The 9,883-nt window shown below is 39.8% G+C and overlaps 1 protein-coding gene across 1 annotated transcript in view; it reads right to left on the minus strand.

Moving 5' to 3' along the window:
- Positions 1-9,883, minus strand: part of LOC307013172 (uncharacterized protein) — a 157,779-nt gene that overhangs the window by 32,936 nt on the left and 114,960 nt on the right. The window lies entirely within an intron of this gene.

Consider the following 9,883-nt stretch of genomic DNA (forward strand, 5'->3'; position numbering starts at 1 on the left):
CCTTCGTCCCCTCATGGAGAATATTCATCTTATGCTATATTCCAGGGACGGTGATGCGCCATTACGCATGGCACAATAGGCATGGATTGTTATTGAGCAGGTGTGTCTGTGCTTCTAGTGCCGGGCGGACCCAGTGGGGCGCAGACTACATCATGCTTCGCCCTTAACCCAATAGCAATAGCCTTAGAGGGCGAAGCCATATACAAAATAGAACTGAAGTTACCTACTCTAACTCCAGCTTCAATGAGTATTGGCGTAGCCCTCTAAGTGCGGGGCCCCACTGGCTCCACGAAAAGATGAAAAAAAGTTATTTTGTATGGGAGCAGATTGTCGGGCCTCCTTCCTATTTATACCGGAAGGGAGCCCGAGGGTGGGGCCCACCTTGTGGGCGGGCGTGGACTACAAGTGTTTTCAGTGCTGCGCGGGTGCTCAGGGGGATTACCCAATAGCGATAGCCTTAGAGGGCTACGCCAATACTCATAGAAGCTGGAGTTACAGTAGGTAACTTCAGATACAAATCGTTATTGCACCCTTTAGATTTGAGACCGACAGACATATAGAAGAACGGACCGACTGTCACTGCCCCTCCCTGAAACCCCTGTTAGTGTTTGTATGTGTTTGTTTCTACTGTGTGTCTCTCTCTCTGCCTGCTGGTCTGCTCGACACGGCTGGGAGCAATCTCCAATCAACCACACCTGCAACCTGCTCATCAGCCACACTATGAAAACCTGCAGCCTGCACTCATTCCCTGCCGGTTTGTTGCTTGTCGCTCTAGCTTTTTACCAGCATATTCTTTGACAACTTTGCCTGCTTTTGCCTCACACTCATGTGTATGTCTCTCCCAGGATGAATCCAAGGCCTTCAACACTCCCAAGACCAGCCAGGCCTCTCTACCCACCCTGGACCAACTGTTTCCCACTGCCGCCATAACCAACCTCCACTCCCAGCTCCCCTTTTCTAATAAACAAATGTTACTTTCACCAGCTGATTTCGATTCTGGGTCCCTCCAGTACATGTGACACCGACAGTGACTTCTACTAGCTGCTGGTCGGATTTTTTTTTTAAAAAGAGAAAAGACTTCTGATAAATTGGAACGATAAAGCACGTTATCATACTCTAAAATAATAACATTCTAATAAAAAAGTCTAACTTGCAGCTGAAAATGTTTTAAGAATATTAGGGCCTAATGTTCTAAAAATGTTATCAAAAACATTTTAAAAAGGTTATCACCAAACATTTTAAGAATGTTTTTAGAGAACGTTATCCTACCTTTCAGAAGAACATTCTGGGAACCAAACAAAATCTTCCCGCTGAAAACGTTTTAAGAATAGGAGGGCATAATGTTCTAACAATGTTATCACCAAACATTTTAAGTATGTTTTTAGAGAACGTTATCCTACCTTTCAGAAGAACGTTCTGGGAACCAAAAGAAAACTTCCCGCTGAAAACCTTCCTAGAACATTCTCAGAATGTTTTTAGAACCAAACATTTCTAGCTGGGGTGTTTGGGTCATATCTAGGGCTGTAACGATACACTAATCTCACGATACGATACGATACACGATATTGAGCTCACGATACGATATATATCACGATATTCAGCCAACGATACGATTCGATACGATTCGATATAATTCGATACACTTACATCATTTTCTGAAAGATTTTAAAGGGACAGTGTGATTTTGGTGACATCTTGTGAGTGTTCCATTGACTTGGATTGAATTAATTCAACTGAAAACTGAAAGCATCAATTATACAATATATGGCTCTGACTAGACAGAGAGTCTACAGCTTGCAAATGCTGGACAAAATGACTCAAAAGATGTGGTGAGAAAATTTGTTTCATTTATTGAAACAGTGCCAACTGTAGCTTACAAGCCTTTGAAACGTAAGTACATAAAGTGCAGTATCACAATGGACAATGGAGAATTAAAAGGTGCAGCAGGTGGCCTGTTCTGAACAGATTCTTTTACAGCATTTTTAGCTTAACACAGAATATGAGGTAGCCAATAATTCAAGTCACTAAGAACAACATTTAATGTAAAATGTACCTGCCAATAATTCAAGTCCAAAGGAGTAACATTTAAGCCAAAAACACTAAACAGAAAGGCTCCTCTCTACATAACTGCATCTACATTCTCTTTAGATTTTTGTTCAGGAATATAATCTGATCAACGTGGTCTGGGAGAAGTGCACTTCTCTGAGCAGTGACGATGGCCCATTCCCAAACCGCCCCCTACACCCTACCCCTCCGTTTGCGCGTTCACGCGGAGGGTCCACCTACGAGTGTGGAGCGGTGTGGAGGGGGAGTGGGCTATCAAGCCCTCAAACAACGAGTCTGCAGCGGTGCTGACTTGAGACCGGTCTCTACCTGACCGGAGTCGCGCTGTGTGTGTCCGCTGCTGTCAAGCTGTTAACAAGTAGTTCCAGCAAACATCCACTGATAAACTGCGATGTTAACAACCTCATGATAACCTCATATGTTTTAACTTAGGATCATACCTGTGTTTAGTCTAGAAAAAGGTAAATGTGTGCATTTTATTATAAAGTTGTGTATATTTACAGACCGTTGCAAAAACTAAGAAGCTTATAAACATCAGGTTTAAAACCAAAAGAGCTTTGAAACACAATGAAAGATGTTAGGAGTTTTATTTGAGTTATTAATTTAAACTTTTTGTCTAAGAGATGTTGATTTGAAACCGTTGTTACATACAGTTACGGCATTTCCTGTTTCTGCCGGAGAGAGGGGAGGCCGTCCCAAAGCTTGCTGCTGTATTTACTCCCTGACAGGAGGGAGCCTCGTTGAGCTGCGAGTGTGGCTACAGACGGAGTTCACTCCGTCGAGGGAGTGGTTTGGGATTGGGCCGATATCTCCGGCGGTAGAGAAGACCCTCTCCAGTGTGGTTAATGTTTGCCGCCATTCTCCTGAACCGCTTCGCACTCACTGAAGGAAGAAGACACCGGCGTCTGTGTATCTAGAAACGCTCTACAGCGACACTAGCGGCTCGGCTGGCTGACGTAACCGCTCTTCATGCAAAGCGAACGGGGGGGAATGGGGAGCGAGCAGAGTGCCAGGCGGCACACGGGGGATTTGAATGGGAGTTAATGTATCGATACCCGCGGCTGAAATATCGATACTTTCTCGGGAAACAAAATATCGATATATATCGCAGGATCGATTAAATTGCACAGCCCTAATCATATCATTATCTGTTGAAGGAAAGGTGTGTTGTAGAAAGTCAGACAGATGTGACATTACTTACTTTCTGGATCACTGCAGGTCGTTGTGCATCTGGGTGTTTCGCTGAAGAGAAAAGAGGTAAAGTGGAAATAAACCAACTAAAATAAATGTTACCCTCTCCCAAAATATTAATCATTGTTATGATTAGTCATTAAACATATTGTGTACACTACATACACTGTCAGTCAAAAGTTTGGACAAAAGCTTTTTATTTATTTTTATTGTTTAATACTTTGAGGATTAATACTGAAGACATCAAAACTATGAAAGAACACATATGGAATTATCTAGTTAACAAAAAAGTGTAAAAAAATCCAGAATATGATTTTTATTTTATATTCTTCAATTTGCCCCGTATTGCCTTGATGACAGCTTTACACACTCTTGTCTTCTCTCAGTCAGCTTCATGAGGTTGTCACCTGGAATGGTTTTCAATTAACACGTGTGCCTTGTCATGAGTCAATTTGTGGAATTACTTGCCTTCTTAATGTGTTTGAGACCATCAGTTGTGTTGTGCAGAGGTAGGGTTAGTGCACAGTGGAAATCCAACCCAGTCTCACAAAAAAACGTGTAATAACTACGTTGGTCCACAACGTAGGACGTAGTATTTCTACAAAAACGCCTCGTGTAGGATCCCTACGTTTTTCCCCCCCATTCCTTCCAATGGCTGGCGTCTATGTCACGTGATCTTCAAATTTCTCCCTGCAGAAAAAAAAAACATGGCCAAACTTCGTTTTATTCTCGGTGGAAAATGCCTATTTTAAGGTTATTTTGGCCATTAAAATACGTTTTGATGTCATTTGATGCGAGAAATATGAGTTGTTATTTCAGATTATGTGTGCAGTGGATGTACATGATCTTTAGTTTGCTAGTTATTACGAAGATTACTTCAGGAAATTGTGTCCATACAACGTTTTCATTGTTACCAAGGTGGTTGCTAGGGACGCTGCTATCGATATTATTTCTGTTATGTTGTGTAACTGTTTAATGGCGTTATCTTTATTGCTACCCCCTTCCCCGTCAATGTATAGTGTTGGTCCACAACGCAAAACGTATTAGTTTAACAAAATCCGCATCTAAAATGGTGGCATAGATACGTTATTTCCCCTGTGCAATTCCAGTCTCACATCTCACATCACATCGTCATTAACAAACACCGGAAACAGACCGAAAAGATTTAAAAAAATAATAATAAAACTTTATTCCTAGTGTGCTTGCTTTTCTCTTTGAAAGTCATCACATAACGGCATTGTAATACACGGTTCGGCTGCATTAAATATGACATATCTGCCGTAGTTCTCTATTTATAGAACCCTGATGAGAAGACTTCTAGACAAACATGAGGAACTGCCGTCAACACTGAAAACGTGACGTGGATCATAAATATATCAGCAATTAAACAACATCTTACATTTCTTTTCACACAATATGTCTCCTTGTAGTATCAACACTAATTCGGCTGACTTTTATATTTGATCCAATTGGTAGATAGGCTGTATTTACACCATAACGGTGCACAGCTGACATAAAGGGACACCTATTGGTTAAAGCATGTTATTGAATTTCATTATTTTTATTATTAGATATTAATAGGATCCCTATAAAGTATATTCATTACTCGTTATTCTCTACTAATAGTTCATTAAAGACTGTATATAATGACTATTTTGCACATCCCTTTCAAGATTTCAAGATTTTCTAAGGTTTATTGACATATCATATACACAAACAGTGTAGTTATGCAATGAATGAAAAACTTGGGTCGCAGGTTCTTCAATAGTGCATTACAAGACATCTATCAATATTTAAATATCAAAATATAAATCATATTCTGTTTTTTTAACACTTTTTTGTTTACTTGATAATTCTATATGTGTTCCTTTATAGTTTTGATGTCTTCAGTATAAATCTACAATGCAGAACAAATTAAAATAAAAACACTTTGAATTTGAAGGTGTGTCCAAACTTTTGACTGGTACTGTAAATACATTGTAAATCTATGTTTCCTCTATATTTAAAACTTAAAAAGAAGAATACAGAGCTTATCAATTTAGGATAAACAGGTTTGATGATTTAAAGATGTTTGTGATTTATTTGTCTTACTTTTGGGTTCTGAGCTGCTTTGTGACAGCCTCTGCACCAGATCAGTCCTGTTCATCTTCTCAAAAGCCTCAGTGGTCATCTCCAGGAGTCTGTGATCGCCGTGATCTCGCACCAAAGAAAACACTGTGTCCTGCCTGTCTTTCATCATTAGCCATCTTGGTGAGATGTCTGGGTAGCCTTTGCCAGACTGAATTTGACTCAGGACCCTCTTAAAACTCTGTAAATCCTGGTCACTCAAATCTTTCAGTGTTTGCAGAAGCAGCTCTATGACAGACGCCATCGTTTCCACCTGGTAAAAAAGGAAACGTTAATGGGGCAAAAGAGCAATTTCTCAGCTGGAATGATTAAAGATTATATTTTGTTTACATCTCGTCAGTTTCAGTGTTTTACAAGAGGGTATATGGTAAGAGAACATCAGCCATGTCATGCACAACGTATCAGTACACTTTATATTGTTTATCTAATTCATCACAAAACCATTTTCTTTTTGTATAAACGGCGTGTTTGATTCATGACATTATTTGACCTCCTGGGTAACTCTTTCAATGGCTGTGGTAGAAAAAATACGTCAGGCATCTTGATTTAACAACTGAGTGGCAGTTTAACCAGTTGCATCTTTTTCTTTTGGTATAAAATAGAATCACTATCTTTATTTTTTCATCAGTATTGTGAGTTTCTCTTTCTCAATGTTAGAAAAACAACTCATGAAGAATGTGCTATAATTTCCCCTCCAGACAGACGTAACACAAATTATTAACACTATTCATAAATAACATTGATGCCTAGAACCTACAGTATGTGTACCTAACTTGGCGTGATCAGATTATTTCTGTAAGAAAATAATCTGAGACCAAAAAATGTTTGTATCATGAATAATGTTCAGGAAGGAGATTACTTTCAGTCTTCTAAATCTACTGAGTCAAAGCTGCACTGGGTGGAGTCAGAGTGATGGGACATTACTCACGCTCTGGATCAGTGAAGGAAGCGGTTCCTCTGAGGAGAAAAAATGACACACGACTGATTCAAAATCAGACTATGGACAACTTTAGTCAGATTGTGTTACTTTTGAAAAATAAAACGTAATATGAATAATTGAAATGCAAAATAACACTCAAATATGGTTCATGCTGGCATCATTAAAATCAATCACAAAGAGTGAGAGGTTTGACATTATATTATTAACACCCATTAAAGGAACACTGCACCCACAAAATGACCTTTTCATAGAAATGACTCCTGCCTTGTTACCTTTAATAGTTCAAGAAACAAAACTGAAAAAAGTATTGATTAATCGGGAGCTGTGATTAACAACAGAACAACTTTATTAACTGTCAGTGTTTCCCCTATATACATTCAGCATGTATTTTATATTTTTTGTCCATTCAAATAATATGTGGCGCTCGCGTCATCGCCACGGGCACACAGCCTCTGTGAGCGAGCGAGACAGAGAGAGCGAGAGAGCGAGAGAGCACACATTTATCTATTTAATATAGTTGTAAAAAATAAAGTAAGAAATCATTCCAGTGTGTAGTATAGGACAGTAAAAGAAAAACAGTTTAAAAGGAGAGTGATTAGTAAAATATGCATAACTAAAAATAAAGAATACTAATTATAGGTAACATAAGATAAGAATAAACAAGTTTAAATGATTTGTTATTGGTTGTGATCATATTCTAAAGATGTTTGGATTATTGAAAAGTATACAGCTCCCTTTCATCTGAGTGTTGAGAGCTGTATCCATAAATTCATGTTGTGCTCCAAGTGCACCAGATTGATGCATTTAACTTTCAGTTAGGTTTTTTATTATATTGTTTATTTCATGTTATCTTATCCTTTGCCTGTGGGCTTCTTCTACACTTAATATACTAAACTCGGTCTCACGCCACACCTTTTCTTTCCCTGTTGCTTGTCAGCGGGGGGGAGGTGCCAGGTATGGGGACAGGGACATACAGGTACACCACCTGCCCAGTATCATTTTATGCTAAACTCTAACTCCTTAACAGCACCAAGTGGTGCTTTAAGATTTACTAGTTGGAATGTCAGGGGCCTGAATTATTCTGTGAAACGTAACAATGTGATTAACCATCTAAAACATTTAAACACAAAATAGCCTTTTTACAAGAAACCCACCTCCAACCATCAGACCATCTTAAACTTTGCAGAGGGTGGGTGGGCCAGCTTTACCATTCTTTCTTTTCGAGCAAGGCCCGAGGCGTTGCAATTCTTGTTCATAAATCTGTCCCATTCTCTGTGTCCAATGTTATATCAGACCCAAGTGGCCATTTTATTATCGCAACTGGCAAAATATGTGGCAACAATCTGATGTTGGCGAACGTGTATGGCTCGAATTTTGACAACGAGGACTTTTTCAGAAATGTTCTTTTCTCCATTCCTGACATAAATTCAAGCCAGCTCATTCTGGGAGGGGATTTTAACTGTTGTATTGATCCTTCACTTGACCGTTCATCTAACAAGCCCTCTGCCCCATCTAAATCTTCCAAAGTTATCCAACTGTTCATGGAGCAATACGCAGTCTCAGATGTCTGGCGCTTTTTTAATCCTAGTGCCAAGCAGTTCTCCTTCTTTTCTCCTGTTCATTGTACTTTCTCCCGAATTGATTTCTTTCCTATTGATAACAAATTGCTCCCCTCTGTTAGCCCGTGCTCATACAGCCCTATAGTTGCATCGGACCACGCAACTGTCATTGTTGACATCTCTCTTCCCAGCAGATCCTTGTCACGTTCCCCCTGGCGCTTCAATTCACTACTACTTTCTGACCCGGATTTTATCAAAACTATTAGGAATTGCATTGACCTTTTTATTTCCACTAATGTTAACCCGGCTATATCTGCAGCAACAGTTTGGGAAGCGTACAAGGCCTATCTAAGAGGAGAAATAATATCCTATTGCGCTTACCAAAGAAAACTCAACACTGAGAAGAGTATCTGCCTTTCCAGGGCTTTATCAGATCTGCAGACAAGATGTGTAGACTCCCCCAGTGCAGATATTCTCAAATAATTACTGACAAAAAAGGCTGAATTTGACATTTTGGCCTCAGAAGAGGCAACAAAAACACTTTTAAAAACACGCCACAATTACTATGAGTTCGGAGATAAACCGACCAAAATACTTGCCCACCAAATTCGACAATCCTCTCAGCACATCACTCAAATGAATACTGCTGATGGAATATCTATTAATCCTCAAACCATTAATGACCAATTCAAGGACTTTTATAGTTCATTATATACTTCTCAGAGCTCATCTGATGATATGACAACTTCTTTAGGTCCCTAAACATCCCCTCCATTGACCCTGAAATATCGTCTGGGTTAGATGAACCCGTCACAGTTAATGAAATCAAAGCTGCTCTAATGTCGATGCAGAGTGGGAAATGTCCGGGCCCTGATGGCTTCCCTGCTGAATTTTTTTTAATGTTTTCTGATAAATTAACCCCTCTATTGCTTAACATGTTTAATGAATCGTTTCAATCTGGCACACTTCCCCCTATGCTACGTCAGGCTACTATTTCTCTTATACTGAAAAAGGACAAGGATCCTCTTCTTTGTGGTAATTTCCGCCCTATATCTTTGCTAGCAAAACATTTAGAATCTGTTCTGACTACTATCATCTCCACAGATCAAACAGGGTTTGTTAAAGACAGACACTCTTTTCACAATGTCAGACGGCTATTTGGCATATTATATTCACCTTCTTCTCCTGATTCCCCGGAAATTATTAATTCAATTGACGCTGAGAAAGCTTTTGACCGGGTAGAATGGCCTTATTTATTTCACACATTGAGAAGATTGGGGTTTGGCAACACATTTATTTAATGGATTAGGCTTCTATATACATCCCCCCTAGCTTGCGTCAGCACAAATAATGATTATTCTGATTATTTCCCCCTCAAACGTGGAACTCGGCAGGGTTGTCCACTTTCTCCTCTTTTGTTTGCCATTGCCATTGAGCCGCTGGCGGTGGCCCCCAGGTCCAGTCAGATGCAGGGCATCTCAAGGGGGGGAGTTGAGCATAAACTCTACTTGTATGCTGACGAACTTCTGCTATTCATCTCGGACCCAGACAAATCTATTCCTCCAGTATCGGCTGTGCTGAGGGAGTTTGGGCAGATTTCGGGTTATAAGTTACATTTTAACAAAAGTGAACTGCTTCCCATTAACGCTGCAGCTACAGCCTACCCCCTTTCAAAGTTACCGTTTAAGACATCTCTGGCAAGTTTTAAGTGTCTGGGCGTTTGCGTGACCAAGAGCTTCTCAGATTTGTTTCGGTGCAATTTCTCCACTCTGTTGGTCCGACTGACTCAAGACCTCGAACGTTGGTCTCTCCTACCTCTATCTCTGGCTGGCAGAATAAATTGCATTAAAATGAATGTGCTCCCCAAATTTCTATATATTTTTCAGTGTATACCAGTTTTCATTCCGAGACATTTCTTCCATTCACTCGATCGCTCAATTTCTCAGTTTACATGGAACAAGAAAACACCCAGAATTCGAAAAAACATTCTTCAAAAAATCCA

Source organism: Notothenia rossii, assembly GCF_949606895.1.
Source record: "Notothenia rossii genome assembly, chromosome: 7".
Classification (NCBI taxonomy): Eukaryota; Metazoa; Chordata; class Actinopteri; order Perciformes; family Nototheniidae; genus Notothenia; species Notothenia rossii.